This window comes from Pezoporus occidentalis, unplaced genomic scaffold (genome assembly GCF_034315485.1).
Source record: "Pezoporus occidentalis ecotype Australia unplaced genomic scaffold, CSIRO_AGI_Poc_V1 ctg39, whole genome shotgun sequence".
NCBI classification, from domain to species: domain Eukaryota; kingdom Metazoa; phylum Chordata; class Aves; order Psittaciformes; family Psittacidae; genus Pezoporus; species Pezoporus occidentalis.
In genome coordinates, this window is record NW_026915713.1 from 1,864,919 (window position 1) to 1,890,399 (window position 25,481).

At 41.8% G+C, this 25,481-nt stretch overlaps 1 long non-coding RNA gene across 2 annotated transcripts; it reads left to right on the plus strand.

Annotated features, from left to right (window-relative positions):
• Positions 1–5,317: 5,317 nt before the first annotated feature.
• On the plus strand, positions 5,318–25,481 carry LOC134170811 (uncharacterized). 2 transcript variants are annotated; one of them, XR_009967380.1, is made up of 3 exons: positions 5,318–5,542; positions 15,765–15,921; positions 24,692–25,481. It is a non-coding gene; the product is annotated as an uncharacterized LOC134170811 (long non-coding RNA). The 2 variants fall into 2 exon arrangements; XR_009967381.1 differs by lacking the exon at positions 24,692–25,481 and adding an exon at positions 18,261–18,378.

Here is a 25,481-nt window from a genome sequence, read left to right on the forward strand (position 1 = left end):
GCTGAGCTAATTAAGAGAGCTCCCACTGCCCCCCTTCATGAAAGCTGCTATGCTTTTGAAACCCTGGAGATGGTTTCACTGTGAATTTGTGAGGTTAGGAATACAGCTGGGATGCTGAGACTGTGGGCTGGGTGGTATGTATAGAATGTGTTTGATCGGTTTCCCTGGTTGTATTAGAAAGAGGTGGCATAAAACAAATGGGGTGGAAATAGGCAGAAAAGATGAGCAGCTCCCTCTTTGATAAGTCTGAACTGATTTAGATTGTGGGAAATATTTTTTTGTGTTGTATTTTTTCTGGAGATTTCAGTAAGAACATTTTTTCTTTTTCTCTCTAATCTTTATCAACGTCATAAAAACCAGGTTTTGAGCCTTCACAAACATGAGGCTTAGACCCTGCAGTTCACTCCTGCAGATGTTAGCATGGCATGCTACAGCCCAGCTTTCTGTATATTGACATGAGAATACCTTGCCGATCTCATCTTGCCCATGGAATTTTACACTATTAATATGACTATAGCTATCTGTATCTATACTTATACACATATATATTACTACTTTCCTTGCCTGAAGCATCCTCACTGAGGGGGTACTTGAGCAATGATAGGTGTAGGTTAAATGTATGTAGTTGCAGCATGCTGGACAAACAGAACCTGGTTGATGCAGGACATGGAGCCTGTCTTTACAAGCCACTGTCATGGTTTAAACGAAACCAGGACAGCTCCTGAAAATGAATAGTGAACCTTCACTGTATCCCATTAAATCCACCAACATTTAGGCCACCCAGGAGATGACAACACATTGGTAAGGAGATTCTTACGGTACCCAGTCCTTTCAGTCCTATTAACAGGCAACAGCTCCATCACTCCTCCTTCAGTAAGAAGTATATGAAAAAATTCTCTACACCATCCTGAAATGCATCAGAATCCTTGTGCCTCCTTGTCCCTGGTTAGCCCAACTCTAATCATCTGATTCCTGCACCAGCAAGGAGGGATTTCCTCACTTGACAGGACCATGGATAAACTTGGCATAAAGTAAAGAGCATTAATAATAACAGATGTTGTAATGTTTTGCTATGTTTACAAGACCCCCGTGTGCTCCATGTATCATTTGAAATTATATTGAAATGATTGATTTTCATTTAATTAATACAAGATAAAACATTTGCAGAACAGCTCAAGGCTTTTGGAAGATGCAAATAAAGAGCTATAAGTCTGTCTGAGAACTAGGTTTGGGCGTGACTCCACCCATTAAAAACTTCTACTCAATTAAATGCAAAACTATAAGTTTGTTTCAGTTTCCTTTCTATGCTAAAGATGAGAGCTGCACTGAGATTCTACTGGGAAAGCAATACTTGTTAAGGAAAACTAAAGCATCAGAGTTAAAGGGAAAACAGTTTTAAGGTTTATTTGAAAACTATGCAGTAATTTATGACTGCCTGAGCTTTTCTTTCAATGTCTCTTCCCTTTGGCTTTTATTCAGCAAGCTGCTTAAGCCTATGGCTTGTTTAAAGCAGGCAGAAGATTAAAATCGTTGTTGAACTGGGGTAGGAACAGTTACATGTTAGTTCAGCTCAGAATGATAAATATTTACTCGTATAAGCGCTATGCAAAACTTAATCTTTAACCTCATGAAAACTCTGACATGAGCACAGGACTTGTATTCTTGCATAAGCCTCTCGAGAAGTTCTCCATGTACACATGGTGCATGAAGGGCACCTTTATTCAGAAGCAGCTATGGATCTGTAGATCTGTGATGATTCATTGAGCAATTTCTGGTGATCATGGAAACCTGGAATTTCCTGGGGCAGCAGCAGGAGTACTAACATATTTGGCAAAGGAAATGGATTAGCTTTGTTTTTTCTGCCAACCAGGGGACATCACATTCTCCCTTAGCATGTCAAGAAAGGGACTAGCAGTCAGCCTTTGAGTGTAAGTTCCTTCCCGCTTTCTCACGTGATAGCTTGTAGTACAGGAGTGATGGGACACTGGGGCACGTCATATCCACAGCAACCAAAAGTTGGTTGAGTTTATAGTTTTTATGAAGTGAGTCAACTCATTTAATCCTGAATTGTAGCAGAAAGTTGAGACATGCTAAAACAATAAAGTCTGCAGATTCAACCCAGAGCTCTTAACACATTTTTAATCTGAACACTGCACACAATGAAGCAAGGAAGACAGACAACAGACAGATTACTTACCAGTAACCAGCCCTCTTTGAAATAGGCAGTTCCTATGTACAATGACTCGGTGGATGAAAGTAGATACGCTGGTTCATATCTGAGCCTCTCTCCATCTCCCCAGGTTTGCCAAATGCACATGAACATGGCACCATCTTGGTCACCATGTCCCCAAAGTGGCAGATTCAAAAGCCTTTAATGGAAAAGGAGATGAGTGTACTGTATGTTCAGGCCACACATTGTGAAACTTTCCATTGCTGTTGTTCCTGTCTTTGAGGCCACATACACCTTCATACTGGGAGTACCCCCAAGCTGTAACGCCATGCATTCACAGTAGGTCTTGGCCTCCAGATAGGTGCTCAGCAGATGTCATGGACAATGCCAGTCCTCAGCAAAGCCACCGAGCTTGCCTGGGGCTATTGTTGAGCACATTGCTGTAAGTGGTAACTAGTAAAGGGCTGTGTGAAGGAGCCACTACATCTCTCCTCCTCTGCAAACAGACTGCCATGAACTACCCTTTTACAAAGCATCCCCATAACAAGTCAGGACATTAATTTGGGCTCAGAGGGCTGTCCCATGAGAGTGCTGAGTGCCACATTCATGTCCCTCTGAGGATCATGTAAAGGTGGGAGTAGGCTAATCAGTCTTTGGAGAAAGCATCTAGCACCATACCTATGTAGACAGGCGGGTGTTCAAAACCCTCATGTAGGTGCATTGAGAGAGAGGACAAACCAGGTTCCTTTGGTTGTAAAAGACAGAAAAAAAACCAAAACCCAACCCAAAAATCTGACCAAAATGCAGTGCTCAGGAGCACTCTGGATTTGTAGATTTGGTCCTGGTGAGTTATTGCCTCAGGAGGCAGAGCCTCCCATTCCCTACCCTGTGAGAAGCTAGAGTGACTGTGCTCCCCTTTGTCACCTCAAGGAAGCTTAGGTACTGGTAGCATCACCCGTGTGCTGGAACAGTGAGTGCCACAGCTACTTGGCTGCCACTTTGAGCAGAAGTCTAGGAAATTCAACTCAGTGGGAGATGAAAATTCGTGCCCTGCAGTCCCTCTTAGGCTATTCACCTAGAACAGCCTCTTCTAGGTGGGGAGCAACTCTGCATGTCCCTTTCTAAGCACTCCCACTCAAGAGGCAGAAACCTTCTTTTCCCTCCTCTTTAGCAACTGGAAGATTTGAAAAAATGCTTTCCTGAAATCAGGCTCTGAGCAGACTCAAATTGCTTGAACCACACTTCTTCTAGTACAAGCAAGGCAGTTCTGGTTTTTCACCATATACCAAAGCCCCATACTATTTGTCCTCCCTATCCTGGAGCCGTTCTACCACCATTTCCAAAACTGCATTTCGCGTACACTGCTGAGAAGCCTTGAGCTGCCTTTACATTACAAAATATTGAAGTCAGCTGAATAGTTAGGAATGTGGAGGCTGAGGAAAATTTGAGTCATAAGCAACCGTATTATTTGAGTGAGGCTCTTTGCCTGACTTTGAAAGAAATACTCTGACATCTTAGTTATGGGGTGATTTGAAAAGCTTCTTTTAATTTTTTTTTTTAATTTATTTTTCACCCCCTAGGTTGCAATTTTAAAGCTTAGTCCCTGTATCTCTGTAAACCTATATGCTGGTTTGTCACTCATATCTCACTGTTGCCTGCTTTACAAGTGGCTAGGCACTAGTATAGGCAGTGCAGCAGTCTGAGATGCATTGATCCAAACCTTGGCTGTGACAGCAACACTGAGGTGAAGCTATGTCGACAGATTTGGGGTCTGTTGTATTGCTACTCTGAGCTCTGTGGGAATCCAAGACACAATTGTGGTATTTTGGAGTAAACATTTTAAAGAGAAGGAACAATTTTCAGTGAACTGTAGGGAGGGTGGGAGAGCAGCTTTGCTGTTAGAAGAGGAAGCTGGAAAGAAAGGCTTTTGTTTCTTCCTGCGTGGAGAGGTCACTCAGTGTCTGTGAACTTCCAGTTACCTCCTATAAAAAATATTACAGCTGTTAATGTGACCCATTGTAGTGCCCAAGTACAAAACCGGACAAGCTGAATGGCAGAGCTGGTCTTCTGGTTGTTGTTTTGTTTTTCTCTGGGAAGAAATAAAAAAGAAGCAGAATAAAATGGGTGCAAATTGTAAAGTCTTTTCTCTCCATTTTAAATTGATGTAATAAAAGCGGCTAATATATAACAGCCACACAGAGAGTAACACAGAGGGGGAAAGGAATAGTAAGGTGGCCTTACAGCTTAAGAAACAGAGCTCATTAGGGTGATTGCAGTGCTGCATCAACACAGGATTAATTCCCCTTTGTGCAGTACCTCATTTAGAAGTGGTTTGAGGGTCTCTGTGGGGAGTTACCTGGACTGTGCCCTGGGGATACGTGTTTCCTGTGGATGTACATCTGCTCCTGGGAGGTGCCCAGCTTCTCTCCCACCTCTGCAGCGGGGACCACAGCCAGACCAGCTGATCAGGGTGCTTCCCCACAGATCCCTGTGGTAGACGGGTGATGGCCAAGGATGCACTCATGGAAAAGCTCTGGCTGCCTGTTCCTCATTGCCCTCTTTTTGCAAGGGAGTGCTGGTGGCAGGTGTGGGTCTGTCTGTCCACCAGCTTGGATAAGAAACCCAGCTGTTGGGAAGGAAAGGGAAGGGGAAGGGGAAAGGGAAGGGGAAGGGGAAAGGGAAGGGGAAGGGGAAAGGGAAGGGGAAGGGGAAAGGAAGGGGAAGGGGAAGGGGAAAGGAAGGGGAAGGGGAAGGGGAAAGGAAAGGGGAAAGGGAAAGGGAAGGGGAAAGGGAAGGGAAAGGGAAAGGGAAGGGAAAGGGGAAGGGGAAAGGAAGGGGAAGGGGAAAGGGAAGGGCAAAGGAAGGGGAAGGGGAAAGGAAGGGGAAGGGGAAAGGGAAGGGCAAAGGAAGGTGAAGGGAAGGGGAAGGGAAAAGGGAAAGGGAGGGGGAAAGGGAAGGGAAGGGGAAGGGAAAGGGGAAGGGAAAAGGGAAAAAGGAAAAAGGAAAAGGTAAAAAGGAAAATGGAAAAGGAAAAAGGTAAAAGGGAAGGGGAAGGAGCAACCTACCCCTCCTGGGCAACCCAGCTGGGTTACATCTGCTCTTAAGGGCCTCCTGGGAAAGGTGGGAAATGGAGGAATTAATTTGGTTCCTGCACGCCCAGCATCTCTGAACAAACATGCATGCCTTGGTCAATCGTGGCTCTGATAACTCCTCCAGGCTCCTTTCTAATTCTGTAACAGAGAAGCTCGCATTGGCATGGCATTTGCTGCAGCCAGCTGTGTCCTACTTGGAAAACGGCACTTTGCTTCTGCTTCCAGCTTCCCAGTCTGTCCCAGCTTCAGAAGAATCCTGTGGAAAAAAGTTGAATATCAGGTTTGCATCAGAATAAATGTATATGATGGTCTTAAATTAACATCATGCAGGGAACCTTATTTTTATACTTCCTAAATTTTAAGTGCCTGACTTTGCACCTTATCAATATTCATAGGGGGGTTTCTTCCTTTGCATTTTGTTGCTGTTACGAGAAGCTCTGGCTGCCCATTAAGCATTATGAGCAGTTCCCAAGAAACCCGCAGGTTATTGGGAAATATATTAATTTGTTCCAGATCTCACTTATCACCATTGGTTTTGGAAGCCAGCAACTTTAAAGCAGAGTTGCAAATCGTTTCAGCATGCTAAAACCCACAGTGGTGTTTAAGTTCATCTGGATATGCCATGTGTCTTAAACAGAGATGTGCATTTTATGTCAAACATTCAAAATGACCACTTAAGAACATGGGAATTTATTTAAATTTTGGCTGCCCGGTAAGTGTTTGACTATGTTTCCACTAAATAATAATGACATCAAGAGCTTTGTTAAATTAACCACAAGACCAGTATGCATTTCCTATGGCTTTCTCAGGGGACGTCCAGTACACTAATCCTGCCAAAAGGCAACATGTTAAAATATTGCAGGGACTGAGTACATGTGGAAGAAGACTGCAGCTGACAAACGACTGCCAGGCACTAAAGTCCAGTGCAGACCTACGTAATTTAGGGTTATTGCTGCTATTCTGGAATGTGAAATAAATCCAGCATCAGTTTGATGTCAGCTGCCCTGCGGTGGACTGATCACTAGAATATGTAGCTGAGGATGCTCTGCCAATGCTGGGAACTTCACAGCACATATGTTTTCCTACCTCTTGTGTACCATTGGGTTTTAGCACTGAAAACTGCTGCCCCAGGCCATGCACACAAGTAAACATTGGCTGCTGTTTTTTGCATGTGTATGTAAGTCTGTCTTTGCTCAAAAATCCAACTGGAAATGACTGTTGAAGTTCCACTGTCTATCTATGAAAGGTTTCAGAGAGTTGATCTGGCTATAGAAATAATAGTGTGTTAGGTATAACATAAAGAGCATATAATTTGATAAAGAGTTACAGTGGATTTCTTGCAAGTAAAACAATTTGATAAAATGCAGAGCTTAAAAATAGTTTATGAATGGGGGGGAAAAGGTCTGGATTTGTTATGTTGCTGGCTATAACCAGTTTACTTAGCTCTGATGCTGAACCAGCCAGGTAGTTACACTAGTGTCCAAATGGTGTCCAGCTCCAGGAGCGGCAGAAGCGGTGCTGAACACGATGGAGGTATGCATAAAGTATAATATCCCCTCTGGCACATATCTCCCCTGCCTCCCGGGCACTTTTGGGCGCTACTGCATGTTCATAGCTTTGCCCTTGGGACTAGGGGTTCAGAGCTGCTCCAAAATGATAGAAATTGCCCCGCTCATGAAACACTGGAGATAACCCTATGAGCAGTCATGCTTCATGCTTTGGAGTTAAATACCTGCTGCTCCAGGAAAAGCAGAGGCATTTGTGAGTATCTGGCAGTGATACTTTGCTGGAAGATGGAGGAGCAGAAAATGGACAAAATTCTATGCATCAGTTCTGACCCTTGGACAAGGGAAAATCAAAGCTGAATGAAGGGAAAGGGAGGGAAAATTCTATAGGCACAGAAGGGAGAGCTTCAGTGACTGAAGGTTTCTGACTTACTGTATCATCTGTGTTGACCTGATCCTCTTCTATCGTGTCTGTTCTCTTCATACCCAGCTTCATAAGTGATCTCAAGGAAGCACAATATCTGAGTTTCACTAGAAAATTGCTATTTATTTTTTTTTCATTCCAAATAGCCAGAAATAATGCAGGCATATACAATAATGCAGACAATGGTAATGCCCCTGAAAGCACCCATAATATGAGGGTAGGGTGTGGAAAAGCTAAGTTTTTGCATTGTGACTGCTTTCTATATCAGTTAGGTTCTCAGGGTTCACTTTCTGGCAAATTGATGTCTTTTTATGAGCTTTTTATGAGCATACATCTTTTATCTTGCTAACAACCACTTGTTTTGTGGTAATACTTAAACAAAACTGAAATGACTGTATTTCCAACAAACCATTCCTTCAGTGTATTCAGAAACATTTATCAGTGGTACAGCATCAAAACTGGTTTTGGTTCTTAGCTTCAAAAACAGAATAACCATGCATTGCTCTCAAGTAGCAGCATTTTAAAAGATGACTTTTGGCACGGAAAGAAGGACATCATCATAGTGATGTTGCTAAGTGCATATTTTTTTGACAGAAATAAATTTTGGGTGTCATGCACTCTATGATAATGTGTTCATTTGAAAAAATAATGAAGGTCATTCTTAAGGAAGTACCTTATTTTATATGATGTAGAAATTGTGATTGATATATTGGCATAAAAACACTTTTAGCAAAACAGTTTGAGGTCATAGAGTGCATGGATACCACCACAGCTGATGCCAAAAGAGGTAATTACCACACTGACAGCAGCAATAGGAACAACTTCTGGCTCCACAGTTGGTTCTTGACAGGTCAAGAGATATTGCCATTCCTTTCTTCCTTTTCCTTACAACTTTGCACCTCTCCTCCACCAAATGCATACCAGCTGATCTATTTTCCTTCCTTACTTCCTGTACCCAAAAGACAGTCGCTGTTGGATTGCCATTACCTAGCTGTCTGAGTTAATTAGGCATGCAAAAGTAGTAATTGTCTATGTAGTTACCTACTGTGATGGCAAGCATTTACACCAGGTATAATCAGCAGCTGCTGACTTTCCCCTTGATAGAGTGATCAGTGCATCAATCAAGTAGGTGTAGCACAGGCTGGGAATCGCAGCTGTAGTGTACGGCCTTGATGAACATATATCTGACTCCACACTCACTTGTCAAGCATCCAAGTGAGTCAGTTGTGTTGCTCAGCGTAGAAACCATTCTGGCTGTGTGTTTATTATCACTCTCAGTGAAGCATTAGTAAAGTTATAACTTTTTGTGGTATTGGAAAGACAAGAGAATAAATCTGTATGCCCAAGTGACTCCTTGTGGTATCATGTTCAACAGGAGTGAAGCATGCCCATTCCTGAGGTGTTATGGGGGTGGCCAGGGCAGCTGTGCTGTAATACAAGCTTATGATAAGGATAGTTCGGGACATGTTTTTTTCATACTGCCTGGTTTAGCCATGAAATATAAGTCCACTCAGAAAGTGAACGATTGCAAGTAACAGACCACATTTTTACTGACTAGTGACTATTTCTGGTATTTGCCCACTAGATGGCTGCAATTGTTGAAGGTAAGTACCTTAGACGCTTGGAAGGGGCTTCAGTCATCTGAATCTACTTTCAAATCTACTTTTTATTCTTTCCTGAGCTCTTGTACGTACTTTCATTACTTAGAGATCATGAGAACTAAGAGACAGTAGAGGCCTGGAATTCCTCAAATCAAAGTTGTAAAACCTACCTCTTGGTGTAAAAGGTGTAAAATCTATTTCATCTTTGGCAAGTAAGAGCTTGCAGAAATGTGTCCAGTTTTATCCTAATGAATTGTTGTGTCAAGCAAGAACTTATGAGTGAAAATTGAAGGCTACAACGAATAGAAGAAGGACTTATCAAGAAATAAACCTTTTCCTAGATACTAGAAAATGTAGGGACAATTTGCAGATGTCATGATCCTCACTTAAAAAAAGAAATAACTGGAAGTAACAGTAGGTAAAGCAAGATGTGTAAAAGAAAATGGAAGAATTGTTGCATCTGTTGTACATGAGGATATTACAGGGTTTAAAGATATTATAAGTATTGTGTAAAAGCTAAACAAACACTTTGTCTCAGCTTTTAATAATGATGTTGGCCATGAAGTAAAAAGTGGGAAGGTGAATGGGAATAGGTAAATTAGAATGAGTGTGGTGGAAATAAGACTCAGATAAGCTGCTCAAATAAGACATGGTAGATTACATAAATACATAAGAGTCAGTTCAGTGGGCTTGACTGAAAATCTTCAAGCCATGCCTCCCAGTTCAGGAGTAGTCTTCAAACCTCCAGCAGTTTGTGGCCCAGGGACTTACATACCCACAGTAAGTGTGGGGAAGGTTGTATCTATTAACCTTCAGTTTCTTCCTTTTTCGTTGACTCATTCATGTGCCCCTCATCTTTTTTCAACTTTAGTTGTCCACAGTGTTTCAGGACAAGAAATTCCAGAGGTTACTTGCAGCTTGATTGAGATACAACCTCCTTATGTTTGCTTTGAATGCATCTTCTTCTTGGATTGGAAGAGACAGTGAGGAACATGTAGTCTCCAAGTCCTCTCCATGTACTCAAATCAGGGCACTAGATAATCTTCACCTGTAAGACCAGTCAGAGAAGTGTAGTTCTAGCAGCAAGGATTTTCAGCACGGCGTACTGCTGACATACAGAATAATTAAGGAAATGGAGGTAAATAGAAAACAGGACAAAACATTGCCTTGATTGCTTAAAGCATTCCATATTGACCTTTTTTTTTTTTTTTAGAAAACTAAGTGATTTTCTACCTTAAGGAAACATAGCATGTCCAATATTCTTGGTTGCTACTGAAGTATCTGATATTGTACCACCTGAAAAACTGACAGATTTGAGAAGATGGAGATTAATATGAGATACCTGAGTTGCACATAAAGGGAAGCGACAACATGTTGTGCTGAGAAGAAACCTGTCAGGCTGCAAGGAAGTGCCCTGATACCATGTCTTGGCACTGGTACCGCTTAATGTTTGCTTCATGAGCTTGGCATAGAAAACAGGAATAAATTATGAAAACTGACAGTGAGAAATAAGAAGAGAAGCAAGTCAAGATAGATCATTGCATAAAGATTACTTTGAAGATGACTTCAGCAAAAATAGGATGGAATTTAATACTAATAGCAAATTATTGCATTTGGAAAGCGTTAAAAACATCTGTTATAATCTTGGTCTCTGTGAGAGGTAATAGGGACTTAGAAACATCAGTGTGATTTAAGAGTGAAAATGTTACTTATCCTTAGATGTTTTGTCAGGTCTGGTATCCTAGGTGGAGATAGGGACGTATTATTTTGCAAGGTGCTTGTAAACTTATATTTGAAGTTTCATTTTCACTCTGTTTACCGCACTGCAAGAGAAACTAGTTTGGACCAGAGCAGATACAGAAGTGGGAAAGGAGAGTGATCACAGAATCAAAGATTTAATTTGCAATCAGAAAATAGCAGAGGTTGATGTGTTAGCTTAGTGGTGGTGGGGGGTATGTGATTACTCTTTATGACCATATGGGGGGGAGAAGATAAGCTAACTAAAGCTAATTTAGAAAGAAACTAAATGCCAATGTAAGCACAAGAACAAATGGCTATGAACTGACTGTAAGCTGGTAGAAAAAAAAAAAATCATTTTTTGATGTCATTAGGTAAGTACATAAAACTTCTATCAGTTCCTCTGGTGATAAGGAGGAGTCCAGGAAGATCTTCATTTTATCATTTTCTGTCACTGACTGATGAACCATTTGCTCTCTCCCCTCAGGAGTTTGTACTGGCAATGCATGCCCCAGTGAAGGGCCCTGCCTACTTGGTGGTACCTTTCCTGGTATGAATTATGTGCCAGCCTTGAGCAACTGCCAACAAAATGTACAAGAGCCTTGGCACATTTGTCTGTGGTTGGTCGCACCAGTTTCCAGAACACAGTGTCCTTCCCACTCTCTTTCAGAGAGCCCTGTCTCATGCTGCCCATTCTTAACTCCCTTTTTGCCCACTTTCCATGGTGAGGGGTTTGCCTCCAACCTCTTAAAATGCTTTTCGTGTCCTCCTTCCATTTCCTTCATTTCTTTTTTTTTTTTTCCCCACAGTCCTCTCTTTCCCTCGGTAATTGTAAAGCCTGCACAAGGCTGTCTTTGAGATATTTCAAAGGGACATAACACTCTCTAAACAGAAGGTTTTCAAATGCCTTCATCTTTTCTGTCCATGGCCATACTAGCTGATGCATCTACACTTTGTCAAATCGGCGTGGTTGTTTTCTGGTTCTCCTATTAAGATTCTGAGAAAGCTGCGCTAATCTTATATACCTGTAGTGTAAGACATACCTGGGCAGATGTGTATGAATTGCTTGGAAAGTATTGCTCCTAACATTCAAGACTAAATTTCAAGATTTCACAGAGCCTTTTTAACGTGTGACTGTAGGGCTGGTTTTGTGGTTTCTTTTACATTACCATTGAAGAGAGGGAAGCCTGCTTACAGAGTCCTCTCCCTCCCCTCACTATCCTGGTCTCTAGCTCATCATATCTGGGATTTGGTGAAAAAATGCTGGAGCTGCCTCCAGCAAATGCACCTGGCTTTCCTTCCCTTGGGACCAAGGGCATGAGGGAAGGAGGGAGTGAGGCTGTGTGTCTGGGTCTTTTCTGACTTTCCCCACAGAGTGAGAAGTTTGAACATGCCTCAGACATAGACCTGGACTGGGGAGCTGGTCCCACAGCACAGCCTGGTGCTATTTAGGCTCTCACCTGTGAGTAGTATCAATTCATCTTATGGTAGTTTGTAAAGTTCATTTTAAGGGAGGAGCATCTTAAGCATGGAGAAAACATCTGTTTTGCCCAGAGCTGTAGTGGGTCTCGTGACTGACTTTAGAAAATCTTATCCCCAGACCCAGACATAAAGTCAGGTCAGCAATGAGCTCATCAACATCATTTTTGATATCGAGATTTTTCGCATATTTTTCCCTTTATATGACCAAGCATTTTGTTTCCTCACTTTTCATTTATATGCATTGCATACGACAAGATAAAAACCTACTCATGCATTTCAGAAACAGAAGGGCTTACTAGGATCAGAGAGGCATATGATGAGATGCCCTGAGTTGCAGTGCTGTTTCTCATTACATCATGTAGATTAGCTAAGGGGATGTTCAGCAGTGCAAGTGATGAAGGTTATGTATGAAAAGCAATGGATGACAAGCTGGTCCATCTCATGGTTACATCACTCTTGTCTAACTTTCTTTGCACATTCCTCTTTAAATGACAAAATGACAAATGGTGAATCTGTACCAAATTATTCAATTTTCAGTGCAAGACACACAAATATAAATCAAAGTGGTCTCTAGTCTTCTGCTCTCTAGAAAACTCTAGTTTTCTGCTTTTCTTGCAACAAAAGATCTGTCTCAAGTATCTGTGGGACACCAATTCCAATACAAACACACCATGGTTAATGTGTGGTTTGAAATCCATCATGGACATCTGAGACAAGAGCATATCCCTCATTTATTTTTTTACTTTTTGTACCAGTTTGCTAAAAGCCCTCCCAACATTTCCTATAATGTTATCTTTCTTTTCTTTCTCAATTGAAAGGAGCATTCTGAGAACACTATTTTTTTTCCTTGAGCTTCCAACTACATCACAGGTAGGATGCAGAGGGACGTGTTGGGGTGTTTCAGTTTTGCTGATCTTTGCTAGGTAATTTTTGTGGAAATTGATAAACAATGTGGATGTTACAAGTAAGAGCAACTGTAGGGAGCTGGGAAAGGAATATGTGGGTAGGGACTGACTTAAGCTATCACTTGGTATCTCCAAAATGCATAGAGATCAGGGGATTATTTATGGAACTATTTAAAGGAACATAGGGACATTTTGAACATACGCCACCAATGTGTGCTCAGCAGATGACCCTGGGTCACAGTGACATGTTAACATCAGAGTAATAAGGGATATTAGGGAGGAACTGTTAAGGAGGACTGTTCTGCTTAAGCATAACTGGCGCTTTTCATGGTGAGATTAGCTTGAACAACTTTCTTGAAACTCTCTGTTGACACTCAATATTCTCCAAAACAGGGCAATGGCTGCTCTGAGATTGGTTTCTCAAGCTGAATATCCTGCATGACTTCTCCCAGCAAAGCTCCCCCTCAGTGACTCAGAGTGCTGGCTAGTGCAATACTCGGCTCATGGCAAGTAAAATACCACTCCCTTTTTGTGACTGAGTCCTTTCAGGCTCCCCTTAGTGCATCTCCTGGCAATGATTAGGAGCATCTACTTCTTTTTTTAAAGGCTACTCCCCCTCCCATAAGCTCCAGTCCTGTGAAGTCCTTAAGGAAACATACCAAGATCTGAAAAGCTATTGTTTGGTATTTCAAATCCTGGTCCCTTTATGTCCAGCTGGTGGGAAAAGAGGAGAGAGACAGAAACAAAATAGGAAGGCGGCAGCAGGGAAGAGGGGGGTAGGGGAAGTTAGAAGTTTAGTGCAAAATGGATAGACCTAGGGATAAGCAGATCTGAAGGACAGAGAAAAGTGGGACAAAAGTAGAGCAAGATATGCTTAGTCCTGGTCCTGCTGGATGTCTCACAAGGGACTTTATGCAACTGGGGGAAGTTTTCTCCTATGAAATAGCCTGTAGGGAGAAGTAATTAAAAGTACAGGCACCTCAATAAACAAGGTGAAGATTAAAAAAAAAAATCAAGCAAAATACCAGCAAGAAAGAGAATGAAAAAATATATAAGAAGTATCTGGCATTTAAAAGCAGGATTAAAAAAACCCAAACAAACAAAAAGCAAGTATTCTGTAAGTGGCTTCCTGCCAAGGACAGACGATTTTATCTCTGTGCGCCGCGGTTCTTCCCACTGCAGAATGGAGCCATGGGTGCTCTTCCAATTTTTCAGAAATATTTGAAGTCTAGGAGCTGTTTGGATAGCTGTTAACAGTGGATAATGTAGAGTGAAGGAGGCTTGCTTCAGAGATGGGGTCTTCTTGGGAATATCAAAAAAAAGAGAACTTCATAACAGCCACCGATATGTAATAGTGCTACTGAGACTTTATGGGTGAAAACAAGGATATATTTAACGAAGATAAAGAAAGCATTAACAACACACATTAATAAGATTCAGCAATATCGGCATACAAAGAGTTGACATGTTGTAACTTTAGTATTTCCCTCCCTATAGTTAAAGATTTACTTTTTACTGTTTGAAATTTAATATATACTTTTCTTTTGGTTGGACTTTACCCATCTCATTCCTGTCTCCAAGCTGCAGGTCATCAGATTTTCTTACTGTCTATGATGGAAAAATCTTCAGAATAAAGCCTTATCTTTGATTGGCTGTTCCAAACACATAGAATATTTACAGAGTCTTATATCCAGCAGTAAATGCAGTTATCATCTGTATTTGATAATCTGGTGTTGTGCTTCTGATAGTTGTGTATAGATGTTCATGGGAAGCTCTGTATGGAATTGTTTGGCACATATTTAGGTTCTTTTCTTGGCTGAAATGAGTTTGTGAAATGTCCCGCACTAGTAACAGCTGAAAATTATAATAATCGCTTTCATCTTTGACATCACTGAAAAACACATGGTTATTCTCTATTGCAAAACCCTGATGGTCTTTGTCAGTTGCTTGAAAATTTGGCTATGGCGGTATCTTCCTTACCAATCCCTTTACTGTCTGATTTGATCTCTGTCTCATGTATAGTCACATTGTGCAAACTATTGGATGAAACTATTTTTGTTCAGCACCACTATGCCTTAAACTTCACTTGAGTCACGGCAAGGTTTGGTCCATGCTCAGAAAAACAATGTCAGTAGAAGTCTGGATGAGCTTCAGTTCTCTCGTATTTCAAACAGTATGTAGCTGCAACAAAGACAATGGATTTTGACCTAAGGATTGTATTTTCGATGTTTAGGAATCTCAAAAAAATATGATAGGTAAGAAGTATAAAAGCATAAGGTTACAGTTGCATTTGTATGTGAGCAGCAAGGTACTGAAATACCCTTTTTGGTTTTTTAGGAATGCAGACCTCTTTCTCCATCTCACAGATAAGTGTGTGCAGAACACTCAGCCATAATTAAGGATGGAATCTCTTTTGAATTCCACTCTTCTGGCTGCACAGGGAGACCTGCTGGTAGTTTTGTTTAATGAGGATAGCCCCACAGAGTGTCTGTCTTTAAAATTCTGTGATTAAGAAATAAAGAATGTGAAAAGCTATGAATAGGAAGCTAACATTTTTCTTACGCCACTCACTGATTTACAAACCAAGTGTGGACTACTTGTCATCTGGAGCTGGCTTATGAAACTATTTCACCAGTACGATGTTTTGAATTAAGAACTTGATGACAAGGGCTCCTGATGGTCTGCAGGCTGGCAGTGTTCAGTGGCTGCCTGGATTCAGCATCGTTGGTTTGACATCGATTTTTACATATCACTTATGGTGAGAAACACCCAAGTGCCTTCTGATGCCTTAAGTGTGGCTATCAGTTGCAACATGTGGCTCATTCTTTCTCCCATTCTTGTTTTCCAGTGCTCCATCTTAAGTGTGCCTGAATACAGGATGCCTCACATTTCTAATGGAAAAAGGTAAGGATGAGGTTCTTTTCTCTGGAAGCATAAGGAGCTGTTGGAATTTAAAGCAGTACTTCTTTCTACAGGCTGACAACACAGCTACCAGGTGCTTTCAAGTATCACTACGGCTATAATGGAGAAATTTGGTCATGCTCCATAAGCTATGCTGTAAAGGGGTTGAGCAAACCTGATTTTATGAAGACTGAGTTCCCTCCACAGGTTTTAGTTCTGGCTTTGTGATCCTTGTGATCATTGTAAAGGTATGGCTTACACCCAAACCAGGAATGAAAAGACTGCCAAGATGCACAACATAAGATAATATTTTCAGGTTTGATTGAGACTGTAACATCTATCCTTATATTGCGGTGATAGGGATTGCTATAATATTGCTGTCAGTAAAGTACCTGCAACCCCACGGCCAGAAGCTTTAGGGACGAAAAAGCTATTGACTCTCTATTGAAAAGAGTAAAGCACTGTCAGGCAAAACTTCATCTGCAAAAGAGAAATTTAAGAGGTAGTTTAGCAGAGTTGTATTTGCACTTTGGGAGTTTAATGAGTGTTATATTGTAGCAAAGACTTGATGTCCATAGTTCAAGACTTTCTGTGCAAGGTTGCTGCAGAAGGCTCCATCTCTGGGGTCTTGCAATGGATTGAATGCTAATGTGGGTGATGATAGGGAGGAGCTTGCAGTGAGAGGTGGCACAGCAGTACCTTCATTCCCTCTTCTAGTCCTCAAGGAGACAGGGACATTGAGTTAAGTAGTGATGCTCCCACAGTAGTCTAAGCAAGCTGGATCCCCAACAACAACAGACAGACCTGCCAGGAGAAATCTGGGCTACTGCCCTGCATTGATGTTGTCTGTGAAACGTGGTGGACCTGGTACGTCTATGGGACAGTCTCCACTTCTAAGAAAGAGGGAGCTAAAGAGAGACCTCTACCAAGGACATTAGAAAGACGTCAGAGGAGTGGGTCTCTGTTTACCTTATCCACTGTATTTCACTAGGCCTTTTTTTTTCTGGCCTAAGTTCATGATTGCATTCTCCATCCTGTTCTAAAGACTTTGTTTCTACAGTCCTGGTGTACTTGAATGAGAGAAATAATGTGGGGAACAGTCCTAGGGGAGGAACACTGATCTTCTGCATGTTTCTGTATTCATCTTGAACCAATCCTGGTATTTATCACAAGACAACCCCAGAGATGCTAACACCTAAAAGACACATGGGACTCAGAGGGTGGCCAGCCGCAGAGTGGTGGCAGCGCAGCTGGGGTGTGCTTAGGAAGTCTTTGTTGTTCTGAGGCTGCTCAGTGCAGTGTGTTCCCAGTACAGATTCCCAGGGCTTATCTCAGGGACTGGTGATGCTGGCCTCAGGACAGCCTTCTGCCCTTCTAAATCATTGTCTTCTGTTGGGGTGAAACTTCACAAAATAACCAAAGATCAGAAGTGGAAAGAGGCAGCATTACAGAAAAGACACTGATTCTCTTACTTCCTCTCCCTTCCTGCCCCCTCAGCAACTCATACAGGACCTGCTGACTGCTTTCTGCTGCCTCCATGGAGTGAGAGTGCTCTCTGTGCCACAGTAAACTTTTTCTCTGTTAAATCAACCCTGGAGGCTTAAAATACACTTCTAAAGCCCCTATTGCCTCACTGGTGCAATGTCCTGTATTCCTGGTGCTGATCACATTCTGTTGATTTTACTTGCCACTTTTCAGCTATCTTTACAGCATTTTTCTGAAGTCCTCTGGCACTGTTGCCTCCCTATCAGAACTGGGAAAATAGATTTAAAAACTAATATTAATACCTGTTTGAACTGATGAGTTTCTGTAGTACTTTCAAGAATGGGAGAAACTAGTCAAATGGGCAGGAAGCTCACGGGATACAAACATGCATTATTTCTATAAGCACTGGATTTTTTCCATCAAAGTACAGGAGAAGATGTTGGGAGGGTTTGTCTGGAACGTAAAAATACAGAGTACTTCCCCAGTGATGGCAAGGCGCTAAAGTGGAGCTTCTTTAAACCCACATGGAAGATATATAGAAGATTATACACACACATCTATATTTTCTCATATATTTATTTTTTAACTATTTTCTGATAAAGAAAAGGAAAACCTCATTTTCTGCTAGGAAAAACTGACAGCTAGTAGAAAAATTATCCTTCCCATTCTTCAGTGTATAATGAGATGTAACTATGTTTCTTCACCACCTTTAAGCTTACACAAACTTCCTTTTTTCTATAATCATGTGGGAAAACACTGCTGGCTCTGTATCTAATAACTACAGAAGTGAATGTGGTATTTCACTGTCCTCTTCCTTGTTCGTTCTTGTATCTACTGTGATGATCTATTCTTTGAAGTTCAAGGTGTCATACATTCAAAATAAATGCTGGAGGTATAGCCATAGGTCTGCATGTGCCATTCATGGCATTAACTGTAATCTATGCCCTGTTTTCTCCAGGGAATGTTTGACCTGACACTGCACTGAATTTATGAGAGTGAAATCCCTTCACAAAGGCAAGTGCTGAAAATTTATTACATCTGTTTTACCTTGTGGGAAAATTATGTGGTCTACAAAAATCTAAAAAATGAAATTAAAACACACAGCATCCTGGAAGCAGGTTACGTCTGCTGTACTTTGAGTGTTATCTTAACAAACTTCAAACTACAATCTTAACAAGTTGCAAACTGCACTGCACCATGACTGGCCAAAATATAACCCTCATGCATTCTGCCCCATCTGAGGGCTATGAAGACAAGAAAAGCTTGTTCTGTTCTCTGTGGATGGTACACTGCAAGACCTAGTAACCTGGTCCATCACACCTTGTCTATGGGCAAGTCCAACGTCCAGCCCAATCCAACTTAATTGCTTAGCTAAAGAACAAATTACAGTTCTGCATGTTGCATGTTGCCATCATTATAATTCCTGCTATTGGTGTAGCTTTGCTTTCATGGTTACTACTGAGACAGCTAGAAGAGGAAAAAAAGATTTATAGGAGGGTGCAGTTGCAAACCCCTGCACAACCTAAAGAGCAGCTGAACAGCTTTATTTTGCCCCTCTGAAAGACAGGCAGAGCTGGAAGACAGGCAGGGTCGGTGAGGATGACACTACTTGCTTCAGTAAACAGCAGCATTGCCCTGCATCTCAGATAACTGATCTACTTTTTTCTTCACCTGTGCCTGTGAACACCCCACCATGCTGTATGGCACAATAACATTTTCAGAACATGCTAAGTTTTGAACTGCCTTCCAGTGTTTGAAGGTTGCCATGCAGTGAGCCTGCAGAACAGCTGAGTCTAAGGGATGTTGCCTTATTTGAACTAGAGTTATTTGTGCTAATGCTGCATGTATGTTAGGCAGCATATTCTTCTGCTCCCAATTTCTCACTCATCACTACCTGTCATGGGTTCAGCAGTAGCAGTCATTTTTCTCCTTCTTAGTAGCTGGTGCAGTGTTGTCTTTTGACTTTTGGCCTGGGAACAGAGCTGTTAACAAGGATGTTTTAGTCTGACCAAGGACTTTCTGAGCCTCATGATTTGTCAGGGAGGAGGGGAAGCCGGGAGGAAGCAGAGACAGGACACCTGACCCAAACTGACCAAAGAAGTATTCCATACCACAGCACGTCATGGCCAGGAGGTAGCTGAGAGTTACCCGGAAGGGCTAGGGGACTGCAGGGTTGGAGGAGGTATCGTTCAGTGCTTGGTTGGGCTGGGGGGGTGAGTTATTGGTTGGCAGGTGGTGAGGTGTTGTATTCTCTTCCCTTGTTATTTCTTTTATCATTATTATTATTGGTGGTAGCAGTAGTGATTTGTGTTATACCTTAGTTACTAAACTGTTCTTATCTCAACCCATGGGAGTTGCATTCTTTTCGATTCTCCTCTCTGTCTCTCCAGGAGTAGGGGGAGGGAAAGAAGGGGAAGAGTGAGTGAACGAGCTGCCTGACTCGTTTTAAACCACGACACTACCAAATACAGAGGCTCAGAGAACATTCATCTTGTGGGAATGGGAACATCAAAGATGGGTTAGCTGAGCCAGGGCCAGGTGTGAAATGTTATAGTTACAGAGACCCTGAGTGCAGAGACCTTGACCTGTGGAAGTTGACAGGTCCATAACTAGTGCCTGTATGGTCATACAGCACCAGTAAGACACATTTGAAAACAGTTATTTTCAGTTCCATGCAATTCTTTAAGCTACTGCTTCCACATCTATCCAGAGGAGGTTGCATGGGATTGCACTACTGTTTTGAGAGCACACCACGGTGGGTGCGCCACTGCACTGGGTTTTGTGTGTTGTGTCTCTGCCACCCGGCAGAGATGTTCCTCAGACCTCACAAGGAGGCCGGTGGCACAGGAACACAAAGGAACAGAAATCAAAGTCAGGCAGCCTGACAAAACGTCAGTTACAGCAATTTTGCTGAAAATACCTCAGGGATAATGAAGCCAGCTGATCGCAACCAGCGGAGGATGTGACTCTGTATTTAAATCTATTTTGGTAATACATATTCTAAGTAAGATCAGTAGCAATGTGATGGTAGGTTAAAATATAGGTATTTGTTCATACATATTTTATTTCATCCGCATCTCTTTATAGGTAGTTTTATACTTGGCTTTGAAGCATTTGCCCTGTTATCTGCTTTTTATTGTGTCCGCAAAAATAAAGACATCTGCTTGTAAGATAGCTGCATAGGACTCTCATGCAGAGGCCGATGGAAGCCAAAAGAACCTGAATTCTGCATTCCCACTAGCAAAATTCTCTGAGTGCCTGCAGTTCTTTATGTCTCTGGGTGTGGAGAGTGTGTGAGACCTTGCTACCTGGTATACCCTGCAGGGCTGGTCCTGGTGGGCGATTCCCACAGCAGACACACACAGTGGTCTGCACCTCACACACCCAGCCTTCCTGAAAATGTGGTGATGGGTCAGGAACAGAGGAACAGTTGCTCAGAGGTGGCTTCAAAAGATACTATATCAAAGGACTAAGAAGAAGAAAACAATTATGGGCAGCTGTTACTCAGGGGAAGTCTGAATAAGAGACAGTATGCTTGCTGCATAAAAAAGCTTTTCCTGTGACACCACTCTCATACCCTTCCCTGGCAGAAGTATCACTCTTTTCTCTCCCTTTGTATCAGCTCTCAGCGGCCTCACCCCATCCACTGCTGTGCCTGAGCTGCTTCTCATGGCAGCCAAACAGTGAGTTTAGTTTCTGTAGCCAAAGCCCACGGTGGGGGTGAAATAGAGCTGGCTGTCTGATCTCTGTGGCTATCTGAGCGGAGGCATTGCAGCAGCAGGATTAACACTGTCCTCCCCCTAGCTGAGCACAGCTCTCTGCTCCTAACCTCCTCCGTCTGTGGCACTGCGGTGACAGAGGAGACTGCCCAAGTGGGCACCAGGGAGTCCCCTGCTGCCAAAACGGCTCCCTGAACATCCAGCTGCTGTTGCGAATCATTCACAAATCGCTCCTTGGTAATACAGTTTTTAGTCTTATTATAGGTGTGATATGAAATACTGGGATAAATTGGGAAAACCTGCCCCACAGCAGCCAGTAGCCACAGTGTTTGAGACACAGAGGCTTTGACAAATCCATGTTGACTGTACTCCTTTCCTCATTATCTTTCAGTGACTTATGAAGAGTTTATTTAATTCTTCAATCTAGTATTTTTCCCACATTAAAGATAACATGACTGCCCTACAATCCCATAACTTCTCCTTTTCCTGAAGATACAAGCGCAATTCAGCTTACATGATGTGAGCACTAGATGTCCAATTTAAAATAGTTATCAAGGTTCCCTCTGTAATTATGTGAGAGATGGGTGCCACAAGAGAGTCATTTTAGGAACCATTTTAGGATGAGAAAATTGCTTTCTAAAGAAGACACTTGTCTCCAATGACTCTGCAATGGGGGTTATTAATAATGAATGACTTTCAGATGATCTGTACTGGGTGGAATGAATGTCCATTCCGGACTTGTCTGCCTGAGTCCTGTGAACCTCCAAGGTGGTTTCAGCTTGTTCTTAAACACCCTAAGATAGAATTAATCAGGAAGCTGATTTGGAAAACAACTTGACAAACAACTGTCCTAAATATTCTCTATCTGTCTTCCTCTTAGCCTGAGAGCTGAGTTGTGGTGTAGGCTGTGTTAATTGTGTGACTGCATGCAAACTTTGTCTTGAAGAATGGTGTATGCAAAGATTTAATATTTTGCTTTTGCCTGTGTGTTCAGGTGGTGCCATTCCTTCTACACTGCATGGTGGTCAAGCTCTTTCCCCATCCTCTTACTACTAATGTAATCAAAATACGTTTCTTTGTTGCCTTTTATGTCTACTGGTATGTATATGCTGTAGAATTATAATTTCAGCCACGTAGAGATCTATTTTGAATGATTACTTCATAGCTGCCTTGTAAATTCTAACATGTTGAATGTTTAAAGAACACAGACTGGGATTAATTCAGATCATAGACTAATCTACAGCAAATGTCCTTTTAAAAAGTCTTTTGTATCACTCCTCAAAGAGGGCATCAAGCAATAGAAGAAAACCAAACAGAGAATATTGAGAAGAAATGAGGTTCTTCTTAACTCTAAATGGTGTTAATTATTTTTATTTTTTTTTTCATATTTCTAGACTGACACTGTTTGCACATATGTTCCAGAACAAATTTGTGTGGTGATCATGCAATCGGGTTGTTTTCAGCTGAAGATCTAAGACATAGGGTTTTTTTAACTGTAATGTGGTGGTAGTCATAAAAGTGAATTTAAAGAAACAGCATGAATGTTCTAGCACAGGATCTACTGTAAATATAAGTAAGCAGTATAAAGGTGGTTGACATCATTATATCCTGGCCATGGAGGAAAGAGGTATACTGCCAAAACTACTTTTCTAGTGAATGCATCTGTATCTGGAGGCTTTACTATACAACAGTTGAAGCATTGCAGCCTGTGTGTGTGAGAAGGGTGGCATATGCCCTTAGCCCTGTCAGTGCCCCTTGCATTCCCATGAACCTCTCACATGCATTGGGCCGTGTTTCTGTACAGCTGCTACACATGCTGCTGAAAGCAGATGAGACAGATACTATGTGTAAGGCAAAGCACATATCATGCTATCAATTTTTAAACACCATTGAAGAAGTGATGGCGCAGAGTGGTTTTTAGAAATAAATGGAAAGGATTAAGCATCCTAAGTGGGAGGTAACAGCAACAGCAAGAAAGCAGTGACAAAACTTTGTATGACACTTCCCAAATTGCTAGGCAGCCTTTTCCCTAGGTCCACGACAGCCAGACTGTGACACTCTTGTAAGCTAAGCATGGCTTTGCGACAGGACTCCTTGCAGGAAGACTAAGTGCTGTACAAAGGATAACACTTTCCCCGTAGTTTGTTAAGGAAAGAGGTCAATCTTCCCCAGGAGTAAGGAATGAATCAATGTCCCGGCATGAAGCTAAGGGTTTCAGACCTCCATGCTCATTGTCAGAGCTCCAATAAGGCTTTTTGTAACAGTTAGTGTCTCCTCTAAATTTCAAGCTGTGGAATTATGTTCTCGTCTGTTTTCCTACAGTGTTTTTATTTGGGCATGATATACTCATTGTCTGTAGCTGTTGCAGTGTCCCTGTTTGTTCTCATGGCTCACAAAATGTTCCACCTTAGAAGCAGCCGCCTTTCAGGGATAAATAATACCAGCATATGCAGCACATAAAATCCTTCAAGATTCCACACAATGAAACGTCCTATATTTTGAATAATTGTCTTCTTGTTCTTTTAGGCCTCAAACAGGAAATATTTAAGCACATTTTCAATTAAGTTGCATTGAAGTTAGTGTAGTTGAAGTCCATATTTTTAGCATGTGTTTCTAATTAAATGCATCCATAAATGCTTTCCTGATCAGAGGTCTTCAAGCCTGTGAAAGCACAGAAGCTGAAGTATTCATTTTTGGCTGCTCTGGGTGCTGAACTGGGAACTGCAGTTGTACTTACAGAGTCCCAGCCTCAAGGCTATGGTTTGCTTAAAGTAGTACTGCAAGGTATGGTGCTTATGTGTTACACAGAAAACAAACACATACATAAAGCATATAACTAAAGAAGCACTGAAACTGAAGATCGCACACAAAAAAATTAATCCTCCTGACATGCTGGTTTGAAAGGACACACAACAGAGATAGAGAGCCTGCTATAAGCCATTCCTAGTTTCCTCTGTCTGGAAAAAGAAAATGAAATTACACAGTAAAACACTGATTTGGGGTGAGCAATGGTAATCATGCTTTTTTAGCATAAAACACAGTTGCTTTAAGCTGACTGTTCTGCACAAACAGGTGTTCACATGTTTCAGTTGTCTGTTCACTGGAGCATTGGGACTCTATAATAGTCCTGCTGCATGAAGGAGATATTTGAACTTTTGCAGCTTGAGATTACCAAAAGGAAAAGGACTCAATCCATCAAGATGTATACTAAAAAGTACCTGGCTGGTAGGATACAAATGCCTGTAAGTGCAAGCTGAATGCCTTTATGATAAAAATTAATTACTTTTTATTATTTTCTGTATTATGTCAAGTAAGGAATATGACACATTTTTAGCCCTTCTTCCTACATTTGCAGTTAGAAACACAAATGAACAGATTTACTTCATCATCTATAGGTAATGACAGCAGCAATTCTTTTTCAAAGAGAAAGGCAGGGTCTGGTTGTGATTTTGTGAAAATAACCTGACAGTCATTTTCTGGCTTCTTTTACCGTGCTCATCATTTCACTTTTTGAATAGCTCATCAACTTGTAAAAGACCAAGAACAGAAGATTTCTGCATGTTCCTCCAGCTCCCTTTTTTGAGAGAAATTTTCTTGTGTGTTTTTAATTCTGAGCTCTAAGTGGATGGAGGATTAATGGTACCCTGTGTTTCTACTTTTCATTTCAAAGGCTGTGGATGTTGATATCTGAGTCTTCCTGCTGTCTTTGATGAGCATGTTCTGCAGCTGAAGGCTGGCTGCTGAGGCAGGGAACCAGGCTTTGACTCGTGGATCTTGACAGCTCCATTGTCCCCAGGAATGAACCTGTCACGGGAAACCGTTGCCCTTTAGGCTTAGCCCACAGGTAACTTCGATAGGTCTTACAGAGGATTTTGACACAGAGGACAAAATCTTCAACTTCTGTTGAAGGATGTGCCTATAAAGCATCAAAGAACAGACTGCAAAATGTGATAATGCACTAAAGAGGACATTCAGCTAAATGTTTGCACAATGATTGAGAAAAATCAAACAATAATTCAGTGATTTCAGTGCAACAAAATCAAATATGATGCTCATCACTTTCAGTACTGGCGTATGAGTGCCCTGCAGGATCCCAACACAGTTTGGCTTCTGATCATCCAAAGAATACCACACTATCCCCACGTGTAACCACCCCTTGTGCTTCTTGGGGTGGTAGCAGCCTTAGCTTATGTATCTACTCTAGTTCCAGACAGACTGCTCCTGGAGCTCTGACTTGTCCCTCTTCATGTTTACCCAGAACAGGGCTGAGATAACAAACACTCCTTTAGTGGCACTTGACACTTCCTCGTGCCACCCTTTAGCACCCTTCAACTTCCATTCTTAACTCCCTAGAGACTGTTTCTGTCATTTTAATCTCTCATTTTCTTGATCCTTGACAAGCAGAGATAGCATTGCTCATTTTTGCCCTCTCCCTACTCCCTTACAAGCTTGTGACATTA